Here is a 25,000-nt window from a genome sequence, read left to right as displayed (position 1 = left end):
TAAACTTTCAAAATATTCCGCCCATCTTTTCCTTGCCTCCTTTTAAAAACCTTCCATTTCCATCTTTCACTGTCTCTTCAATTCTTGAGCCAGCCTTCCTTACTCTCTTCACTTCTTTCCAAAACTTCTTCTTATTCTCTTCATATGAATGACCCAATCCCTGACCCCACCTCAGGTCAGCTGCCCTCTTTGCCTCACGTACCTTGCGCTTTACTTCCACATTTTTCTCTCTATATTTTTCATACTTTTCTATACTATTACTCTGCAGCCATTCTTCAAAACCCCTCTTTTTCTCTTCCAGTTTTACCTTCACTCCTTCATTCCACCATTCACTGCCCTTCCTCATGCTGCCTCCAACAACTTTCTTGCCACACACATCACTTACAATCCCAACAAAGTTTTCTTTTAGTAACTTCCACTCCTCCTCTAAATTGCCAATTTCTCTTACTTTCACTTCATCATATGTCATTTTCAACCTTTCCTGATATTTACTTTTTACCCTTGGGTTTATTAGCTCTTCAACCCTCACTAGCTCCCTTTTACATCCACCTACTCTATTCCCCCACTCTTTTGCTATAACTAATTTTTCTTCCACCAAAAAATAATCAGACTTACCGTTAGCCATACCCCTAAACATGTGCACGTCTTTCAATCTTCCAAACATTCTTTTAGTTATCAACACATAAACCATTAATGCCCTTTCTACTACTCTTCCATTTGCCACTCTTACCCATGTATACTTATTTTTATCTTTCTTTTTGAAAAAGCTATTACTTATTACCATCTCTTGCTCAACAAACATACCTACCAGTCTCTCACCACTCTCATTTTCACCTGGTACGCCATACTTCCCAATGACACCTTCTACCTCTCCAGCGCCCACTCTAGCATTTAAGTTACCCATGACAACTACATAATTCCTTCTACCCAGTCCTTCTACACACCTAGTTAATTCATTCCAGAGCTCATTCCGCTCTTCTTCACTTTTCTCACTACCTGGCCCATACGCACTGACAAACGCTTAACATTCCCTACCCAACCTAACCCTTACCCACATTAACCTAAATGATATCTCCTTCCATTCCACTACTTTATCTGTCATCCATTCACTCAGCAATAAAGCCACACCCTCTCTCGCTCTTCCCCTTTCAATCCCAGACACTCTACCAGACATTTCACCAAACATCACTTCCCCCTTTCCTTTTATCTTCGTCTCACACAAGGCCCATACATCCATCCTTCTATTCATAAACATACTTCCAATTTCACATCTTTTACTCGCTATTGTATTACATCGACGCACATTCAAACACCCCAAAACTAGAGTGCGGGGAGCAGTCACTCTCCCCCCAGCTCCATCTCTTTGTCGATGTCTCACAGGATGTAGATACAGGAGAGGGGGTTTCCAGCCCCCTCATCCCGTCCCTTTTAGTCGCCTCTTACGACGCGCAGGGATAACGTTGGCGCTATTATAATTGTTTTTATGCCCCCGCGGCCACAGGGGGCATATATATATATATATATATATATATATATATATATATATATATATATATATATATATATTTATATATATATATAAATATATATATATATATATATATATATATATATATATATATATATATATATATATATATATATATATATATATATATATATATATATATATATATATATATATATATATATATATATATATATATATATATATATATATATATATATATATATATAATTGCTGTTCCAGGTGTTGAGGTGCCAGTGATGGGAGATGAGAATGAGAGAGAGATTACAATAGAGGAAGTGAGGAGAGCACTAGATGAAACTAGAGTAGGAAAAGCATCTGGTATGGATGGTGTGAAAGCTGGGATGTTGAAGGAAGGGGGTGTGACTGTACTTGAATGGTTGGTGAGATTGTTTAATATGTGTTTTGTGTTGTCAATGGTACCAGTAGATTGGGTTTGTGCGTGTATTGTACCATTATATGAGGGTAAGGGAGATGTGCATGAGTGTTGTAATTCAAGAGGTATTAGTTTGTTGAGTGTAGTTGGAGAAGTGTATAGTAGAGTAATGATTAATAGGATTAAGGATAAAACAGAGAATGCAATCTTGGAAGTACAGGGTGGTTTTAGAAGAGGTAGGGGTTATATGAATCAGATTTTTACAGTTAGGCAGATATGCGAGAAATATTTAGCAAAAGGTAAAGAGGTGTATGTTGCGTTTATGGATCTGGAGAAAGCATATGATAGAGTTGATAGGTTAGCAATGTGGAATGTGATGAGGTTATATGGAGTTGGTGGAAGGTTGTTGCAAGCTGTGAAAAGTTTCTACAAAGGCAGTAAAGCATGTGTTAGAATAGGAAATGAAGTGAGCGATTGGTTTCTGGTGAGAGTGGGGCTGAGACAGGGATGTGTGATGTCGCCGTGGTTGTTTAACTTTTATGTTGATGGAGTGGGGAGAGAGGTGAATGCTCCAGTGCATGGACGAGGATTAAAACTGGTAGACGAAAATTATCATGAATGGGAGGTAAATCAGTTGTTGTTTGCGGATGATACTGTACTGGTAGCAGACACAGAAGAGAAGCTTGACCGACTAGTGACAGAATTTGGAAGGGTGTGTGAGAGAAGGAAGTTGAGAGTTAATGTGGGTAAGAGTAAGGTTATGTGATGTACGAGAAGGGAAGGTGGTGCAAGGTTGAATGTCATGCTGAATGGAGAGTTACTTGAGGAGGTGGATCAGTTTAAGTACTTGGGGTCTGTTGTTGCAGCAAATGGTGGAGTGGAAGCAGATGTACGTCAGAGAGTGAATGAAGGTTGCAAAGTGTTGGGGGCAGTTAAGGGAGTAGTGAAAAATAGAGGGTTGGGCATGAATGTAAAGAGAGTTCTATATGAGAAAGTGATTGTACTAACTGTGATGTATGGATCGGAGTTGTGGGGAATGAAAGTGATGGAGAGACAGAAATTGAATGTGTTTGAGATGAAGTGTCTAAGGAGTATGGCTGGTGTATCTCGAGTAGATAGGGTTAGGAACGAAGTGGTGAGGGTGAGAACGGGTATAAGAAATGAGTTAGCAGCTAGAGTGGATATGAATGTGTTAAGGTGGTTTGGCCATGTTGGGAGAATGGAAAATGGCTGTCTGCTAAAGAAGGTGATGAATGCAAGAGTTGATGGGAGAAGTACAAGAGGAAGGCCAAGGTTTGGGTGGATGGATGGTGTGAAAAAGCTCTGGGTAATAGGAGGATAGATGTGAGAGAAGCAAGAAAGCGTGCTAGAAATAGGAATGAATGGCGAGCGATTGTGACGCAGTTCCGGGAGGCCCTGCTGCTTCCTCCGGTGCCTTAGATGACCGCGGAGGTAGCAGCAGTAGGGGATTCAGCATTATGAAGCTTCATCTGTGGTGGAATTGTGGGAGGTTGGGCTGTGGCACCCTAGCAGTACCAGCTGAACTCAGCTGAGTCCCTGGTTAGGCTGGAGGAACGTAGAGAGTAGTCCCATTTTTGTTTTGTTTCTTTGTTGATATCGGTTAACCCCCAAAATTGGGGGATGTGCCTTAGTATATGGATGGATGGATATATATATATATATATATATATATATATATATATATATATATATATATATATATATATATATATATATATATATATATAACTTAACATAGTTCCTATGAATACTACCGCTGCTCGGACGCGCTTCATTTGAGAATTACCGTTGCTCCTATAAGTACCAAAATTAAAAGCGACGCTGAAATAGCACTCCGCTAACCACCAACTGCATCTTTCCAGTTACATATTTGCTCTCATTTCCTAACCATAGTATGTGCTGACTTCTCATTAGTGCTTCCTTGCCAAGTCAACAGCATTTGTAACAACTGATAAAAGTTTAAGTCTCTGACAAAATGAGTTCCAATTTCAAATGCAATGATTTCGTATCAGTGAAAGTATGTGTTTTTGCTTTTTATATGACTTCAGTTTTTTTTTTTTAATTTATTAATACATAAGTTTCCTTTGTAGCAAAATCCAAATCGCCTGATTGTGCTAATGGCATCACTATGCATAGACAGCGCACGCCGTGGTTAGGAAATGAGAGCAAAAATGTCACTTGAAAGATTCTGCTGGTGGTTATCGGAGTGCTATTTCAGCGTCGTTTTTAATTTTGGTATTTGTAAGTGCAACGGTAATTCTGAGTAGCGGTAGTATTTATAGGAGCTCTGGCAAGTTTTATATAATTTTTGTTCATATTACAACTTTTTATGTTCTTCTCACAGGTCCATATCTGAATTGCAGGGTTACTCTTGATACATTAAGGTGCAATTCTGCATATTTTGAAATTATGATATAAATAATTTTCAGCATTTCAAAGTATATTATTGTCTTTACAATAAGTTAAAGTAAGATTTAAATTTATACATAACTTTTCATTTACATTACATTAAAACAATTCAGACTAGGTTGAAGACATAATAAATGATCCAAAAAGTAAACGCAAACATAATATAATAATAGACATCTTTATATTCTATTTTTAGTCTATTATTTACATAATGCCGTGTAGTTTTTTGGCATTTAATATTAAAAGAAAAAGAATCTCCAGCTCATTTAGATGAAAGGTTAGATTTTTTAATAGGTCCTTCTAATATAAATTTTTAGTGAGTTATTTCCCTCTGAGGTTATTTGACATTTACAATTTTATCTTAATTTTTTGAAGGAACATTTGCAAAAAATAAAAGTCTCTAGTCCAATAAAAAAAAATATGGGGACACAGTTTGTATAGCATATACGATCCCACCAATGTAATTTTTTAATGGAGCTATTTTACTCTGAGGTTATTGAGACTTTTACATTCCTATCTTACTATATTACAAAGAACAATTCAAAAACAAGAATCAAGTGCTCAGCTCAATTAGGTGAAAATTAAATTCTTATTTGAAAGACCCACTTTCTATAACATATAATGTTCCTTTAACATGATTTAGCAGCAAAAATATGAGAAGCCCAAATCCAAATTTTACTTAATTTTGACTGTCAAACTACGGATTTAGCATGATCGAAATGTCTGGGGTCAATGTTCATGAACATGAAAAAAATCCAATTTCTAACCGTTTTTAAAAGGTGATCGTGGGCTTTGCGTCATGCTGAATATATATATATATATATATATATATATATATATATATATATATATATATATATATATATATATATATATATATATATATATATATATATATATATATATATATATATATATATATATATATATATATATATATACAAACATATATATATATATATATATATATATATATATATATATATATATATATATATATATATATATATATATATATATATATATATATATATATATATATATATATATATATATATATATATATATATATAACATACATATTTATGCGTAAGATCTGATTATGTATATATATGTATATATATATATATATATATATAATATATATATATATATATATATATATATATATATATATATATATATATATATATATATATATACATATATATACATATATATATATATATATATATATATATATATATATATATATATATATGTATATATATATATATATATATATATATATATATATATATACATATATATATATATATATACATATATATATATATATATATATATATATATATATATAATATATATATATATATATATATATATATATATATATATATATATATATATATATATATATATATATATATATATATATATATATATATATATATATATATATATATATATATATATTTATATAGATATGAATATACATCACTACTACTCGTGATTTCAATTAATATAAATATAAATATATATATATATATATATATATATATATATATATATATATATATATATATATATATATATATATATATATATATATATATATATATATATATATATATATATATATATATATATATATATATATATATATATATATATATATATATATATATATATATATATATATATATATAGCATACACATGTATGATTAAAATCTGATATATATATATATATATATATATATATATATATATATATATATATATATATATATATATATATATATATATATATATATATATATATATATTTATATATGTATATATGAATATACATCACTACTACTCGTGATTTCAATTAATATAAATATCACCCACGAATGGCATTTAATACCGAATTCTATCTTGGGGATATATATCCACTTGGAATTCATTTTATGGTAACAGCTTCTGGCCGGGTAGAGATTCGAAACCTTACTTATTCGGCCGGAAATCATGCCTGCTAGGACTGTACTAACATCATGCCTGCGAGGACTCTGCCAACTGAGCCAGTTGGTAGAGTCCCCGCAGGCATGGTTTCCGGCTGAATAGGTAGGGTTTCGAATCCCTAGCCGTCCAGAAGCTGTTACCATAAAATGAATTCCAAGTGGATATATATTCCCAAGATAGAATTTGGTATTAAATGCCATTCGTGGGTGACATTTATACACACACACACACACACACACACACACACACACATATATATATATATATATATATATATATATATATATATATATATATATATATATATATATATATATATTTGGGCTCAAGCCATGTTGTCCTGATGGAAGTACCTTCATTAGTAGATTCCTAGGATATATTTGACTACAGTGATATATCCCAGAGAATTTACCAAAGGTATCCAGAATTCTAACTCCTGGAGCGAATATCCCTTAAAATTGGATGTCGCGTAATCAGAGGACGCATTCTTGACACGTCTCATAGCTATCTACACCCCAATAGCGTTTTATACTTCGAGGAGGACGTGGCAAAATAAAAGGGAGCCGTCCAAAGGCTAACCCCGTTCTCGTATTATTATTGGGAATACAACAGCACTTTTCCCTTTATTATAGCGATTTCGCTCGGTGGTATTCCCTGGTGATCTAACTTTTCGATCGTTTTACAGGATTATAATTATGCTTTCTCCATCTTCTTCCGCCTCTGGAAAGTTGAGTATCGGATCTTTACTATGAGTATTTTTTAGTTCCTGTTTCACAATGAAATTAGAGTATTTTATTGTGCCTAGAGCTAGGCCAGTTTCTGGAGGCGCCATGGCGCCGTCGTTCGTTAGGCATGTGTTATTTAGATAGCAGAATGACTTCCAGTTTTAAATAGTTTTATTTAATTATTTTAATTATTTAGCTATTTAGGCAATTATTCTTGTAAAAATTTGATAATGTGCATAATTTTTTCCCGTTTCTCTGTCGATCGTATAGTTAGAGTTTCGGTGATTTAGGTAACTGAGATATCGTCTAGGCTTGGTAACCTAACCTAGACGTTTTACTATACGTTCAGACTTTCCCCGGTTACCCTCGTGTGTTGTTTTCATTCAGTGGAGACTGATACCTCCTAGAATGTTATGAAACATTACACGTCTCTTCGAAGATTTAATGGTAATCTCTTTCCCTTTGAGTTTAGCCTCAGGCTACAACCCTAATAGCAGTGCCTTGAATTTTATTCAGACATGGCTAACTTAGGGTTTGTGCTGCCTCTTCCCTTAACTGTTGGTTGTGGTATACCAGCAGGTTTTGGGATTTAGTCAGAATCTCAGAGTATTTAGTCTTATGTCGGCGACCTGCCGGCAGGGCGAATGTGTTGTAGGATACCATCATTCCCCTGCCGGCTAGGTGGCCGGCAATGGAGGTTAGCCCTCATTAGCCGCACTCGGAGTTATGGTAGGATACCATCTTTTCCTTGCGACTAAAAGACTAGTCCTGTGCCACAGTACTCTGGGCTGAAGAGTAATATTCTTTAGCCTAGGATACGTGGCCCTGGAACTCTGTTTCTTCTTTGTTGAGAGGAAGCAGCAGTGCCACCATCCCCTTAACTGTGTCGGCAATCTCTGGGATGGAGAACTGAGTCTCTCCTGCTCCCTAGGATTCTGCCGATACCGAAAAAGAGTTTCTTTTAACAGGTGGTAGGACTGACAATTTTGCCAGTTCCTTTCACACTTGTTATAGGACCCTGTTCCTTACCCCTCTGTCCACTTTTGATGGCTGAGCTATTGTCTTTCTTTAGGCCGGCATCTTACAACCTTACCATTGCCGGTAGGTTGCCGGAGCCGGCCAGACTCCCTCTCTAGCCATGACTTTGTTTGACGACAGGGCATACTGCCGCCAACCACATCTTCTGTTGGCAACTGCCGGCCCAGCCGGCAGCCAAGATGGCTGCCGGTAGCTGGCAGTGCCGGTAGCTGGCAGCTGCCGGTGGCCATGATGGCCGTGAGTGGGAAGTCCCTTTCTGTCCCCAAGATTCTTCAGTCCTCCCTTGGACTGCTGCTACAGGTCCTGTTGCCGGGGTACTGCTGGCCAGGCCGGCAAAGATAGTGCTGACTCACTTGGCAGCATGCCGACTGTACTGGTACTGCTGGAGGCTTGCTGGCCTGCAGTGTATCGGTGGTACCTTGTCGGTAATAGTACTGTAGCTGCATGGAAGACTGAATGGTACATTCTCCCCTTCTATTAGAACCTTCTTTCTGGAGAAAGGCAGTCTAGACTTTTACATCCTTAATTACTGTATTCATTCACAGTAAGGAGTAGCCTTTTTTCCATGCTATCTCTCTCTCTCTCTCTCTAGCTAGCATGCCGGGTATGCCGGCAAGACCTAGCTATGCCGGCTACATGCCGGCTGAACTACTGTATATATTATACAGGTAGCCATTATATCTGCAGTATAGAATATACTGCAGATAGAAAACTACTATATAGTTTATACTAGTAGTCATTTCCAATATATTTTGGATATCCAACACAGGCATTTGCTGAGCCCAATCCTATATTGAATGAATATGATTTCTTCAATATCCTGATTAGAAATCCATTTTAGGATTACCCTAAAATATTAAACACTTCAAGGCAGGAGTAATACACTCCTAAATCTTAAAGGGTAGACCCTTTATCCTTAAGTCTCCCTGATCAGGAAACTCTATGTTTTAATATAGTAGGAAGACTACAGCAAATAGGCTAAGTGGGATATACAAATATGTCTTTCTTTTTCTTTAGTCCAGCTGGCTTCATGTTAGATGGACTGTACTGTCATATGCTACCATGAAGGCAGCATAATGACTAGACTACAATACATGATGTACAGTAGCCAGTAAATTGCAATATAGACTTACTGCAATTAGAAAACTACAGTACCACTATACAGTAATATTTTCTGACATACCTTGGGTACCCTCGTAAGATCATTCCGCTGGTACCGCTAATATATTGAATGAATAGTTTTCTTCAATATTCTGACCGAGAATCAGTCATCCTGACCCCACAGTATTAACATTATTTTGGGACAGTGATTTGATACTTCTCTGCCCCTAGGGTAGGAGCCCTTCTACTTGGAGTTAATCAATAGAGAAACGTCCATGTAGTTAATACTGAGGGGAGGTAACAGCATTTGCTCACAGGGGTACACAAGTCTGTATATCCTACTATCCCTTTATAGCTTACTATCCTAAGCTACTCTATTGTAAATGACATTTGCATGTTGATTATCAAGGAGGCAATCCATTGTATAATCATTTGGTTTTCCTTTCTTTACAGGAGGAACACCATATGCCTTGTGCTGCAGTCCTCTGCAAGGCCACTAGTAAGTATTTTTACGGTCATAATACTTGCAGGTTTCATGCCCCCTGCAATATTATTTCCGGATCCCTACATTATTGGAACCCATAGGTTTGCAATATATGTCGGACATTAATGTCCGAAGGTTTCGAAAATCCCAAGTCTACGGAGAATAGGGATACAGCTGAATATAAATTACGCAACTGGGTGAGAGGCTTTCAAGAGATCTCTCCGGGACCTTTCCTACCTAATGATAGGATGCGTAAGCTACCATTTCCGGAAGCAAGTGAGGAAACAGTAGTGCCTCAGGAGTCAGCTACGCCCCCTGATGGCCAGAAAACCTTTGGGATTAAGGGCAAGAAGTGCCCCAGGGTAGAAGAGGAAAAAGTTGCTTTGGAATTTCCTTCGCCTTTGCCAGCTATAGAGCCATTGATGTCGACATCTTTGTCTTTTACACCTCTATTGGATAATGTGGTACAATTATGTATCCAGCTGAAAAATCAAATAGAGAGCTTTCGTAAACAAAACGAAAATCAGGAAGTAAAACGCAAGATAGAGCCTCGTAAAGCTTCTCTTGTCGCTTCCTAGGGGTCAGTCAAATGACCCATGAATCAAGACCTACCAACATGCTCCATAACTAATCCCTGAAGGTTTGAGGATCAGATGCCAATTTCAAATGGCAATCTCTTCATCTCAGAGAAAATAGGTGCTGTTCCTTTGGACAAAATTCAATTTTGGCCAAGCTTTGATGCTTTCCCTAAATGTTGGGTCCGACTGAAGTACGAACTAAAGTCAAGAAAAAGAACGGAACCAAAGGAGGTCTTGATTCTCGACCATGATAAGGCATAGACTATCCTTTCAGGTAGTCTAAGAAAGGCGGGTTATTCAGAGTCGAAGGTATTCTCACTGAATAACAGACACCCTTCCTTTCTTGCTCCTACTTCACTCTCATTCCCCTTTATGGGGAAGGCATTTACTTCTGTTGCCAAAGCGGTAGAGGCGCGTAAGCCATGTACCACACTCGATAAGTGCAAGCCTTTGTCACCAGCTTTTCCCGGACAGGAAAAGGATTGGAAGGAAGTCCATTTGACATTTTCAGTAGGAAAATTAGACAAGGACGTCGCAAGTCGACAATTCAAGGTATGTTTCCCTAAATTGTCTGAGTTGCTCTTGTGTAATGAACAGGAGTCAAAGGACAGACTTGCAACATCCCTTTCTCTACAAAACTACATAGAGTTGTGTTCAACCTACGAAAGTACCCCAGACATGCTCATGGTCATAGCCAAAATGCATATGGTTATCTTGGTGAAGGACCTTTACGCCTTTATGAAGGCTAGGAGAGCATGTAGAGAGTTTTTGTTCGCTGCTGCAACAGTGAAACACGAAACAAGGAAGCTAATATCTTCCAACATCTGGGGTAAAGACCTCTTCCCACACGAGGTCATTAAGGAAGTAATTAAGAACGCCACCATAGAGAGCATAATTCTTCTCCAAAAATGGGGCATTCCTTCAAAGAGAAAATCTTCTGTGGTTGTGGATCCCCAACCTAAAAAGAAGATCGAAAATGCTGGAAATATCCGGGCTGCTCAACAACATCTCACTATTCCAGTGACCACGGTGCTACAGGCAGATGGTCAAAAGTCTAAGCCTACTGACTACTCGAAGCATAAAAACACTTCGGCTAGGAGGAACTTTCCCTCAGGATCGCAGGACCTTCGATCCTTCGGTCCAAAGCCTATTCAAGATGAGCCGTTGATGGGAAACAGAAATGCCCCTACCATCATTTCCTTACCTTCTCCTACAGTTCAAAACCGCCCTGGAGGAGTATACCTGAGAGCTATAGAGCATACAGGTGGTAAGAAAACTATAGCTCATCGAGTTCCAGGGATGGCTGTTTGTGTTCACAAGAAGGACTCAAGATATCAATGAGTCATTCTGAACTTGTCGCCACTCAACAAGTTCATAAAAAAACTGCAAGTTCTGAGTGTTAATCCTTCTGAACATATGGACCTTGTTCCAATTAGGGGTGTTCGTAGTCTTGTGAGACCTGAAAGGTGTCCTTCAGAACCTTCCAGTCAACCAACCCCCTTCCTCCTATCTAGGATTCATGTTACAGAGAGTAACATTCATCCTAGGAATGATACGTGTTGGACTCACAGTCCTAAGTATCTTCATGAGATTGACGAACTTAGTCATGTCAAAATTAAGCCTAGAAATAAGTCAGGTATTAATATACCTGATCGTGAGGCTGGAGTGGGCAGCACCAGAAGTGTCTGGCCAATATGCATTCAAAGAGATGACCCGGTTCCTGGGACATCACGGATGCAAGATAAGCTTCTAGAAGTCTCGACCTTCTCCAGCTCAGGGGTTTCGATGGTTAAAAAACCATCGAAGCCCTCAGTCACATCAACTCTCCTTTCCCTTGGGAATATAAAAGGAGCTCGCGAGGTCTGTTAAGAGACTCAGGTAATCAGTCAGATTTCCAAAATGCCAACAGGAAAAAGCGCTAAACTTTCCCCAGTTCGCAATAGTGACAGACCTGGTGCTAAGGGCACACCGGAAAGATGCGTTAAGAGCCTGGAAAAAACACGCATCAAACGCTTGAAGAGATAAAAAAAGACTGAGATCGGTCCCTCTTTAATCGCTTCTCTAACAAAAATTAAAAGAAGGTCCCAAGACTCTGCTGGCCCTTTCATAGGTGGGGAAGCCCCCTCCACACAGATCAGACTCCCTACGACTGATCTGGGACTCCGAAGCGATAATAAGACGTCACAATCGAACGTCTCATACAGTCTTGGTGAAGCGACCCATCCCTCTCTTATAGGGACGGCACCTACCAGTAGTTCATTTACAACTGATCCACAATGTGACAGTGGATACTCTATTTCGATACAAACCGATAGAGTTGGAATGGTCCATGGACGCAGATATATTCCCTCCCAGATGGGAACAAGTCCCGGAACTCCAATTCGACCTCTTCATCACGAGCGTCTTCAAGAAATTACCTCGCTATATAGCCCCACACAAGGATCTTCTAGTGGGACTGATAGACTAGATGAGGCTGGTCCTAGCTCTGATCCTAAGTATATTTCTGAAGGTTCAGAAATTGACTGCCTTCGTTTTATCACAGAGAACCCAAACCCTTCATTTCATGATTTTCTCGCTCTTGCTGTTAGAAAAAGGTTTGGGATCTCAGAAGGCGATATAGAATTCTTAGAAGAATACAAGGCCAAGTCAACTAGAAGACAATATGAGTCTTCCTGGAAAAAGTGGGTTGCGTTTGTCAAAGCAAAAGGACCGAAAGAAATTTCAATGAACTTCTGTCTGTCCTTCTTTGTCCACCTTCATAACCAAGGTCTGGCGGCCAATACGATAAATATGTGCAAGTCAGCCTTGACTAAGCCTCTCCTATATGCCTTTCAAGTGGTTCTGGTGAATTAAATCTTTAATAAGATTCCAAAGGCATGTGCTAGGCTTAAGCCCGCAGTACCACCAAAGCCCATCTCTTGGTCTTTGGACAAGGTCTTACATTATGCCTCATCTGTGAACAATGAAGATTGTTCTTTTAAGGATCTAACCCAAAAGGTTATTTTTCTGTTTGCTATAGCCTCTGGGGCTAGGGTTAGTGAAATAGTGGCACTATCCAGAGAGGAGGGTCACATTCAGTTCACGGAAATAGGAGAACTGAATCTCTTTCCTGATCCATCCTTTCTCACTAAAAACGAGCTACCCACTAAGAGGTGGGGTCCCTGGAGAATCTGCCCTCTGAAGGAAGATATCTCTCTATATCCTGTAGAGTGTCTAAAGGTCTATCTTCGTAGAACTTCAGACTTCAGGGGAGGACAGCTCTTTAAAGGAGAAACTTCTGGATCAAATTTATCCCTAAAACAACTGAGGGGGAAGCTCACCTATTTTATTCGTAGTGCCTGTGTACGTAGTACACAGTGCAAGTAGAAGTAACCAGTACAGGAATTATGAAGATAAATTATTTTATAAATTTTCTTCAGTCTGCGAGTGGCACTCATCATTTCTTCCTTCAAGAAAGAAATATAGTCTCTGTACTTGTTACAGGTATAATCTCATTATCATACTTCATTCGTTTTACTAACCATCTCGTTTAGTCATTTATTAAGAATAAATGTCTATTAGAATGTAGTGCGTCTGCTTTCGCCAGACAATTGTATGTATACATGCCAGAATTCTTCGACCTATCCTCATATATTTGTATGCAACAAATATTAGAATAAGAGACACTGATGTTAATTCAGCAAAATATTCAACTATGAGACTATTTGTATATTCAGTGTATACTTATGTTTGGTCATACAATATATGTTAACCTCGAGATCCCTTTTCTACTGTCTAGATGACTCTTCCCTGTAGGAGGCAGGATGCATTAACATGGTTTATGATTAGTGATGATGACGAATAACGGTGACGTCACATGTCTCAATTGGTCCCCATGACCATAGAAAAGGTTGCTATAAGGTTAAAGCACTGATGAAAAATCTACAGATACACTAATGCTCTGGTATGCTCCCATCAGGACGACATGGCTTGAGCCCAAAAAAACGGATTTTGAGCGAAGCGAAAAATCTACTTTTGGGTGAGATGGCCATGTCGTCCTGATGGACCCACCCATCTCTTCTTAAAGAAAAGATCTTCACAGTATCCCTCCCGTGGTACTGTATCTGTAACACCATGCTCAACGCTACAAGGAATGTCCGCCATCGTGGGAATGGCGCTGTTGTATTCCCAATAGTAATGCGAGAACGGGGTTAGCCTTTGGACGGCTCCTTTTTATTTTACCACGTCCTCCTCGAAGCGTAAAGCGCTATTAGGGGTGTAGATAGCTATGAGACGTGTCAATAATGCGTCCTCTGATTACGCGATATCCAATTTTAAGGGATATTCGCTCCAGGAGTTAGAATTCTGGATACTTTTGGTAAATTGTCTGGGAAATATCACTGTAGTCAAATATAACCTAGGAAGCTACTAATGAAGGAACTTCCATCAGGACGATATGGCTATCTCACCCAAAAATAGATTTTTCTCTTCGCTCAAAATCCGATATATATATATATATATATATATATATATATATATATATATATATATATATATATATATATATATATATATATATATATATATATATATATATATATATATATATATATATATATATATATATATATATATATATATATATATATATATATATATATATATATATATATATATATATATATATATATATATATATATATATATATATATATATATATATATATATATATATATATATATATATATATATATATATATATATATATATATATAAATACATGTGTGTTTTATGTGTTTGTATGTATAATATAAAGTGATTTATATGAACACACTTGTATATAAACTAATTCATAAATTCATTTGTTGTTTGGAACTCACGTGAGGCAAAGGCATCAACGAATTCACGACATATATCTCTTTCCTGTACCATCCCTCTGAGCACAATCCAATTCCCAGATGCAACCTCCTTCCACATGGTAATCAGTCATATTTCTCTTCGTCTACCACGTCCCCTCCTTCCCAGCAGCTTCCAATTAGATACTTCTTGGACTAACTCATCTTTCCTTCCCTTCATTCTTATTTTAATAATCTAACTATATAGTTAACATTGGGCACCCCTATCACCTTACGAATTGCCATATTTGTTATATGTCAGCCATTTGATTCCCTAAATCCTTCTCAAAGCTCTTTTATCAAAGGAATTTCATTTTACATCAGTTGTTACAGTGCTATACCATGACTGGTGCCTGAAAGTTTATTTCGATCTTACAAGTGAAATGTATATATCGATTTTGCTGTGAATTTATATTCAAACTGACCTCCAAACTGTTGTTAACATGCTTATTGCTTGTTCTGTTCTCCATATTCTCTCCTTGAATTCAGTAACTAGTGATCCATTGCCGGTAATTATGGGTCCTAAATATTTGAGAGTTTGAGTTGGGTAGTATTACTCATATGATAAAGTAATTCGTTTGATTACCACTCTGCATCTGCATGACCAGTCTTTCTGTGATTGATCACATATCCAGTTATTCACCCCTTCAGTTCTAGCCTATATATAGTTTCCTACATTGTAGAGGCAATTAGAACTATATCATTTGCATATTTAAGATCACAAAATCTCTGGTCCTTTTTTCATTGAATGCCATTATTCCCTTTTTGTATTACCTTGTTTATACCATGATTAGTAACCGTAAGAAATAGTAGAGGGGACAATATCACACATTGTAATACTTCAGTTTTAACTTCAAATGCATCTGTAAGACTACCATCAACCCTACAACAAGTTTCATTATGCATACTCATTATAATGTTTACAATCTTTTCTAGTATCCTATAGTGTTTTCTCAAAATTTGCAAAGCATAAAACAAGAGGCAATTATTTTTCATTATACTGCTTAGCTATGCTATAGAATAAAAATGTTATTGCCACAACTTCTATCCTTCCTTCCTATTTTCAAAGTATTCTATTTATTACAGGTTCTATTCTATTTGATATTACCTGTATGGATCGGGTAAATACAGAGTCAACAAGTGCCACATGAATATTTTATTGAGTAAAATTCAGCCTGTGAACAAGTTACCAAGTTAAATAAAACTCCATTACAAAACATAGAATGTATAGCATATCCAACAATAGTATCTCGAAATCCATCATTAATATAAGAACATGTGACATAATCAGTACACCTTGGCGTTCCATATCATGCTCCCACACATCCCTAACAGTTAGAATGCTGGGTATATACTTCTGTAAGCAAACTCTGGACGTAACAATAAACCTCTTTAAAATAATAAATAAGATATCAGCCTACATTTACACTCCTGGCTGGTAGGCTAACCGATGTGACGGCGCCGGGTAAGGGTATGAACTCAAAGGCAGATTGGAAACGACTGAGTTGTTTATTAAGGAACACGCTTCTTTATATACAAAACCTCAAGGCAACAGGACATGACCTGTTCGAGAGACAGAAAATGTTACAGAGCAAAACAGAGACATGATCATTCAGGTTCTTTTTAGTGCGAGGGAAGAGCGCAGATACAAGCATAATATATACAAAAGGAATTATGTACAATTGTGTGACATACGGTTGGTACATGGCTCCCTCCCTAAAAATTACATACTGTACATGTTAAATAGGGCACCCTGATCTAGAGAGGCGAACTGTAGGCGGGTCATCTGGCAGAAGATAAGCAGGATTTAGATGATCAATGGAGACCCAGTCTTCTTTACCCCGAATGTTGAGGAGGAATGCTTTCGGACTGCGTCGGATCACAAGGAAAGGGCCCGTGTAAGGGGGCGTTAGTGGTGGCTTGCTAGTGTCGTTGCGCAGGAAGACGTGCGTTGCAGAGTACAAGTCCGTTGGTATGTGATGCTTCGCTGGGGGCATGTAAGTCTGGCGGCACGGAGTAAATTTTCCCACGACGTGACGTATGCGCTGGAGATCGTCGGAGGAGGTTGTAGAAGGAAAAAATTCGGAAGGGACGACCAACGGGTCGCCATACACCATTTCGGCTGCCGAGACGTCGAGGGCGTCTTTAGGAGTGGTCCTTAGTCCCAGGAGGACCCAGGGAAGCTGAGTAAACCAGTTGCAATCCTTGCAGCGGGACATCAAAGGTGCTTTGAGGGTGCGATGAAAACGTTCAACCATTCCATTGGCAGCGGGGTTGTAGGCCGTTGCCTGATGTAGGGTGATGCCTAGGAGATTCGCTAATGACGTCCATAATTGAGAGGTGAAAGTGGTTCCCCTGTCAGAAGTAATATGCTCAGGGATACTGAATCTTGAAATCCATCCAGAGAGTAAGGGAGATGTACATGAGGCGGACGTTGCAGTTTCCATGGGAATGGCTTCAGGCCAACGAGTGGAGCGGTCGATGACGGTAAACAGGTAACGATGTCCTTGTGATGTGGGTAGGGGGCCTACAAGTCGACGTGAATGTGTGCGAAACGACGCTGAGGTTGAGGAAAGGTGCTCACTCCTGAATCCGTGTGTCGATGTACTTTGGAAGCTTGGCAAGAAGTACAGGCGCGGACCCAATCCTTAGCATCCTTAGAAATGCCGTGCCAAATGAACTTTGCCTTCAGCAGCTGTGCAGTAGAACGGCACGAGGGATGTGAAAGGCCGTGGATGAAATCAAACACCTGTCGGCGCATGGGAGCAGGAATCCAAGGTCGCGGTCTACCAGTACTGATGTCACAGAGGAGGGTGGTGTTGGAGTCTTCGAGGGGAAAATCCTCCCAACGGAGGGACGTGCAGGATGTCCTACAAGCTTGATACTCTGGATCCTGTCATTGGGCTTCAGCCAGGGCGTTGTAATCCAATCCCAGCTGAACGGCAGCCAACGTGTTTCTTGACAGGGCATCGGCAACGGGATTCATTTTCCCAGGGACGTATTGGAGGGTGCAATTGTATTCAGCCACGGCGGAGAGATGTCGGTGTTGACGGGCGGACCAGGCGTCAGACTATCGAGTGAAGGCGTGCACCAGAGGCATGTGGTCTGTGCGAATGACGAAGGGCGTACCTTCTAAGAAATGGCGAAAGTGACGGACAGCCAAGTGCACCGCCAGCAATTCTCGATCGAAGGTAGAATAACCCGATTCTGCCTTGGACAGTTTTCTGCTGAAGAAGGCCAATGGGCGGGGCGAGCCTTTGACCACCTGCTCGAGTACTGCACCAATAGCGACATCGCTGGCATCGGTGGAGAGAAGGAGAGGGACGTGTGGGATAGGAAAAGTGAGAGCCGCAGCAGTTGATAGGGCCTTCTTTGCATTGCAGAAGGCTGCTTCTTGAAAGGGACCCCACTTCAGGTCCTTTGGCTTGCCCTTGAGGGAGGCTTAGAGGGGAGCAAGAGTGGCGGCAATGGCTGGCAGAAAACGGTGATAATAGTTGATCATGCCCAAGAATTCCTGCAGAGCTTTGACGGTCGAGGGCGTGGGGAGATTCTGAACGGCTGCTACCTTCTCAGGGAGGGGATGGACTCCTTCAAGAATGATACGGTGCCCTAAGAACGATACTTCGTTGGCGCCAAAGGTACACTTGTCGTACCGGACTACAAGGCCGTTTTGTTGCAGGCGGTCGAGCACGATGCGCAGGTGACGGAGATGTTCCTCTTTTGAGGAGGAGAACACAAATATGTCGTCCACATAACATACACAGAAAGGGAGGTCCCCTAAGATGCCATCCATGAGACGTTGAAACGTTGCCCCAGCATTACGAAGGCCAAAACAGGAGTAATTGAAGGTGTATGTGCCAAACGGAGTGGTGATGGCGGTCTTGGGGATGTCTTCTGGGTTCATAGGCACCTGATAATATCCCTTCAGGAGGTCGAGCGTAGAGAAAACCTTCGCTTTGTGCAGGTAGGAGGTTACATCGGCAATGTTTGGGAGGGGGTAGTGATCTGGTTCTGTTTGCATGTTCAGGCGCCTGTAATCCCCGCACGGACGGAGGGATCCGTCTTTCTTCAGAACGATGTGTAAGGGTGACGACCATGGCTGGAGGCCTTTTGGCAAAAGGCCCATTTTCTCCATTTCGGCGAACGTCTGTTTGGCGGCTGCCAATCGTTCCGGTGCCAGACGTCTGAATTTTGAGAAGATTGGGGGTCCCGTCATCTTGATATGGTGATAAATACCGTGCTTGGCAGGAACCGTGGGCGTTTGGCGAAGTTGTGGACGGAAAACTTCCGGGTACGACGTGAAGAGGTGGGCGTAGGCATCCGTGGGTGCGCTGATGTGGAGAGCGAAGTTAGAGGGGGCGGGTTGAAGAGGTGTCGACAAGTACGAGTCTGCGTTGACCAATCGTCGGTGGGCGACATCGACCAGAAGGTGGAAATGAGAGAGGAAATACGCACCGAGGACTGGCATTGTGACGTCAGCAACGAGAAACTTCCAATTGAATTTACCATTTCCGAACGATAATGTGAGGTTCTCGTAACCGTAGGTGGGTATCGCAGATCCGTTGGCAGCTACCAAGCGGACGTCGGCAGATGTAGACAGACTACGTTGTGCCTTGAAGAGTTTCCTTGGCAAAAGAGAACGACAAGCACCCGTGTCTACCAAAAATCGCACGCCCGTTCCTGCATCCTGTAAAAAGAAAAGATTAGAAACATGGGAGGCCACCGCCACAAGCGATGGCCTACTTACACGTTTTTTGGCCACTGACAATCTTTGGCACATTTCTTCGCGGTTGCCCCGAATCTGAAATGGTAGTAGCAAAAATGCGGCGGATGGGAGGTAGTAAGTGGTTGTAAAAGTCGTTCGTTGGGGCGTGAGCGATTGTTGGGTGGTGGGCGGCTTTGTCGCCGCTTCGGCACGTCACGGGATAAGCGTGTATGTCCTACGGCATTCATGTCAGCTTCGGTTGTCGTTGAATAGGCATCCTCGTCGTCAGGGGTGGAGGCGTTGATGGAGGTCTTAAAGTGGCTGTCCATAAGGGCGTCGGCTTTGGTCATCAAGTCCTTTATGGGTAAACTATCGACATCGGGTATGGCAGCGCGCACAGGTTCAGGTAAACGGCGTATCCAAAGGGCACGGAGTAGGTTCACCTCACGAGGAGAGCCATCTGCAGCAGGTTGAAGGCGAGCGATACTGGTCATTTCCCTGAGGGCAAGCGAAGCCCTTTGGTCCCCCAACGGTTGTTGCGAGAGCTGAAAAAGCTTTGCTATACAGGCGGCTGGCGACGGCGAATACTGCTGCAGAAGGTATGATTTGAGGGCGTCATACGCTATTGGGGTGTCTCCTTGTTCACAAAGCCAGTCGGATATTTCTGGGAAGGTGTCCTCGGGTATCGCTGCGAGAACATAATCTGCTTTGGTGGTTGAGCGAGTCACGCCCCTGATACGAAAGTGGACTTCAGCGCGTTGAAACCAAGCACACGCTTCTACGCGGGCGAATGGTGAAAGTTTCAATAGGGCGGCTGCAGTGCCAACCGCCGGAGTAGAGTCTGCCTCCGTCATAGTACCAACGATGGAGGGGCGAGGGAGGTGCGGGTGGAAGGCAGTGGGAGCGAGTCGACTTCCGGGGTCACCAATGTGACGGCGCCGAGTAAGGGTGTGAATTCAAAGGCAGATTGGAAACGACTGAGTTGTTTATTAAGGAACACGCTTCTTTATATACAAAACCTCAAGGCAACAGGACATGACCTGTTCGAGAGACAGACAATGTTACAGAGCAAAACGGAGACATGATCATTCAGGTTCTTTTTAGTGCGAGGGAAGAGCGCAGATACAAGCATAATATATACAAAAGGAATTATGTACAATTGTGTGACATACGGTTGGTACACAGACAACTGTCTACTCACACAGAGAACTGACGTCAGGAAACTGGTCCTTTCTCCTGCAATGTACACCACCTTGCGCAATAACTTATAATTGTCCTAATATTCTTTATTTGTTTAACTCTTTTTCTATAATATAAATGTTACACACATGATATACAATCATAAATAATTGTGATTATATCATACATTACCTTCGACAAAGTATCTAAACCTAGTGGCAACAATGTGATCACTCGCCAATTCCCAGTCTATCAAATACCCCTTCCTGGGTACGATAATCCCTTTCCTTTCCATTTAACAGGTGGGACTTCACATCGCCACATTATTATTATTATTATTATTATTATTATTATTATTATTATTATTATTATTATTATTATCAATATTATTATTATTAGCCAAGCTACAACCCTAGTTGGCAATGCAAGATGCTATAAGCCCAAGGGCTCCAACAGGTAAAAATAGCCCAATGAGGAAAGGAAAAAAGGAAATAAATAAACAATATAAGAAATAATGAAAAATAAAAATAAAATATTAAAAAAAAAACATTAGCAACATTAAAACACGTAATTCATATATAACTATGAAAAGACTTATGTCAGCCTGTTCAACATAAAAACATTTGCTCCAACTTTGAACTTTTGAAGCTCTGCTGATTCTACCACCCTATTAGTAAAATCATTCCACAACTTAGTCAGAGTTGGAATAAAACTTATAGACTACTGTGTAGTATTGAGCCTCTTGATGGAGAAGGCCTGACTGATAGAATTACTTGCATGCATAGTATTATGAATAGGATGGAATATTAATATCTAGATCAGGAATAAGAGATTTAATAGAGCGTAAGTTTCTGTCCAACAAATTCAGATGAGAATCAGCAGCTGAAGACCAGACAGGAGAACAATAATCGAAACAATGTAGAATGAAAGAATTGAAACACTTCTTCAGAATAGATTGATCACAGTAAATCTTGAAAGACGTTCTCAATAAGCCAGTTTTTTTGTGCAATTGAAGAAGACACAGACCTAATGTGTTTCTCAAAAGTAAATTTGCTGTCGTGAATAACACCTAAAATTTCAAAAAGAGTCATAAAAAGTTAAAGAAATATTATCAATGCTAAGATCCGGATATTAAGGAGCCCCTGTCTTTGACTTACAATCATACTTTGAGTTTCAACTTCAACTTCATACCCCATAAATGCACCATGCACTAATTTTAGCTAGATCTCTATTAAGGGATTCAATAACCCCAGATCCACATTCAGGAGACGGAATTAATGCAAAGAGAGTAGCATCACCTGCATATGCAAAAAGCTGGTTTTCTAGGCCAAACAACATGCCATGCGTATATATAATGAAAAGTAATGGGCCAAGAACACTACTCTGTGGAACACCAGATATCACATTCTTATACTCACTATGGTGCATATCAACAACTCTTTGAGATCTATTACTTAAAAGTTCAATACTAATTCTCTGAAACGACCCACCTACTCCAAACTGTTTGAATAATTTCTTTAACATAATGGGTAATTGCATCTCATCATCCATCAACATTTCAAGTGTACAATCCTAGTTGGAAAAGCAGGATGCTATAAGACCAAGGGACCCAACAAAGAAAATAGCCCATCGAGAAAAGGAAATAAAATAAAGTACAAGTAATGAATAATTAAAATAGAATATCTTAAGATGAGTAACAATACTGAAATAAATCTCAATTATACACTATACAAATATAAGAAAATAACAAGAGGAAGATAAATAAGACATAATAGTAAGCCAGAGTGTACTGTCAAGCAAGAGAACTGTGACAGGCCGAGAGAAGGTTGTGACTCAAAGGCAAGTTGAAAACAACTGAGTGAGTTTATTATAGAACACTCTCCTTTATATACAAAACTTCAAGGCATTAAGAATTTTCATGTTAAAAAAACAGACAATGTTACAGAGGAGAAACAAGACATGTTTTTTCAGGTTCTTTTTAATGCGAGGGGAGAGCGAAGATACAAGCATAAAATGAACTATGTACGAACGTGCGACACACAGTTGTTACATGGCTCCCCCCCCTAAAATTGACATACTGTACATGTTAAATAGGGTGCCCTGATCTAGAGAGGCGAACTGTAGTCGGGTCATATGGCAGGAGATAAGCAGGTTTTAGATGATCAATGGAGACCCAATCTTCTTTGCCACGAATGTTTAGTAGGAATGCTTTCAGACTGCGGCGGATCACAAGGAAAGGGCCCGTGTAAGGGGGCGTTAGCGGTGGCTTGCTAGTGTCGTTGCGCAGGAAGACGTGCATTGCAGAGTGCAAGTCTGTCGGTATGTGATGCTTCGCAGGGGGCTTGTAAGTCTGGCGGCATGGAGTAAATTTTCCCACGACGTGACGTATGAGCTGGAGATCGTCGGAGGAGGTTGTAGAAGGAAAAAATTCGGCGGGGACGACCAACGGATTGCCATATACCATTTCAGCTGCCGAGACGTCGAGGGCGTCTTTAGGAGTGGTCCTTAGTCCCAGGAGGACCCAGGGAAGCTGAGTAAACCAGTTGGAATCCTTGCAGCGGGACATCAAAGGTGCTTTGAGGGTGCGATGAAAACGTTCAACCATTCCATTGGCAGCGGGGTTGTAAGCTGTTGTCTGATGTAGGGTGATGCCCAGGAGATTCGCTAATGATGTCCACAATTGAGAGGTGAAAGTGGTACCCCTGTTAGAAGTAATATGCTCAGGGATACCAAATCTTGCAATCCTTCCTGAGAGTATGGCAGATGTACATGAGGCGGATGTTGCAGTTTCCATGGGAATGGCTTCAGGCCATCGAGTGGAGCGGTCGATGACGGTAAACAGGTGATATGTTTAGGGGACCTACAACGTCGACGTGAATGTGTGCGAAACAACGCTGAGGTTGAGGAAAGGTGCCCACACCTAAATCAGTGTGTCGATGTACTTTGGGAGTTTGGCAAGAAGTACAGGCGCGGACCCAATCCTTAGCATCCTAAGAAATGCCATGCCAAATGAACTTTGTCTTCAGCAGCTGTGCAGTAGAACGGCACGAGGGATGTGAAAGGCCGTGGATGAAATCAAACACCTGCCGGCGCATGGTAGCAGGGATCCAAGGTCGCGGTCTACCAGTACTGACGTTACAGAGGAGGGTGGTGTTGGAGTCTTTGAGAGGGAAGTCTTCCCAACGGAGGGACGTGCAGGATGTCCTACATGCTTGATACTCTGGATCCTGTCGTTGGGCTTCAGCCAGAGCATTGTAATCCAATCCCAGTTGAACGACAGCCAACGTGTTTCTTGACAGGGCATCGGCAACGGGATTCATTTTCCCAGGGACGTATTGAAAGGAGCAATTGAATTCAGCCACGGCGGAGAGATGTCGGCGTTGACGGGCGGACCAGGCGTCAGACTGTCGAGTGAAGGCGTGCACCAGAGGCATGTGGTCTTTGCGAATGACAGAGGGCGTACCTTCTAAGAAATGGCGAAAGTGACGGACAGCCAAGTGCACCGCCAGCAATTCTCGATCGAAGGTAGAATAACCCGATTTTGCCTTGGACAGTTTTCAGCTGAAGAAGCCCAATGGGCGGGGCGAGCCGTTGACCACCTGCTCAAGTACTGCACCAATAGCGACGTCGCTGGCATCGGTGGAGAGAAGGAGAGGGACATGTGGGATAGGAAAAGTGAGAGCCGCAGCAGTTGATAGGACCTTCTTTGCATTGCAGAAGGCTGCTTCTTGAAGGGGACCCCACTTCAGGTCCTTTGGCCCCCCAACGATTGTTGCGAGAGCTGAAAAAGCTTTGCTATACAGGCGGCTGGCGACGGCGAGTATTGCTGCAGAAGGTATGTTTTGAGAGAGTCATACACTATTGGGGTGTCTCCTTGTTCACAAAGCCAGTCGGATATTTCCGGGAAGGTGTCCTCGGGTATCGCCGCGAGAACATAATTTGCTTTGGTGGTTGAGCGAGTCACGCCCTTGATGCG

The sequence above is a fragment of the Palaemon carinicauda genome, chromosome 30 (genome assembly GCF_036898095.1).
Source record: "Palaemon carinicauda isolate YSFRI2023 chromosome 30, ASM3689809v2, whole genome shotgun sequence".
Lineage (NCBI taxonomy): Eukaryota > Metazoa > Arthropoda > Malacostraca > Decapoda > Palaemonidae > Palaemon > Palaemon carinicauda.
This window is presented reverse-complemented; position numbering follows the sequence as displayed.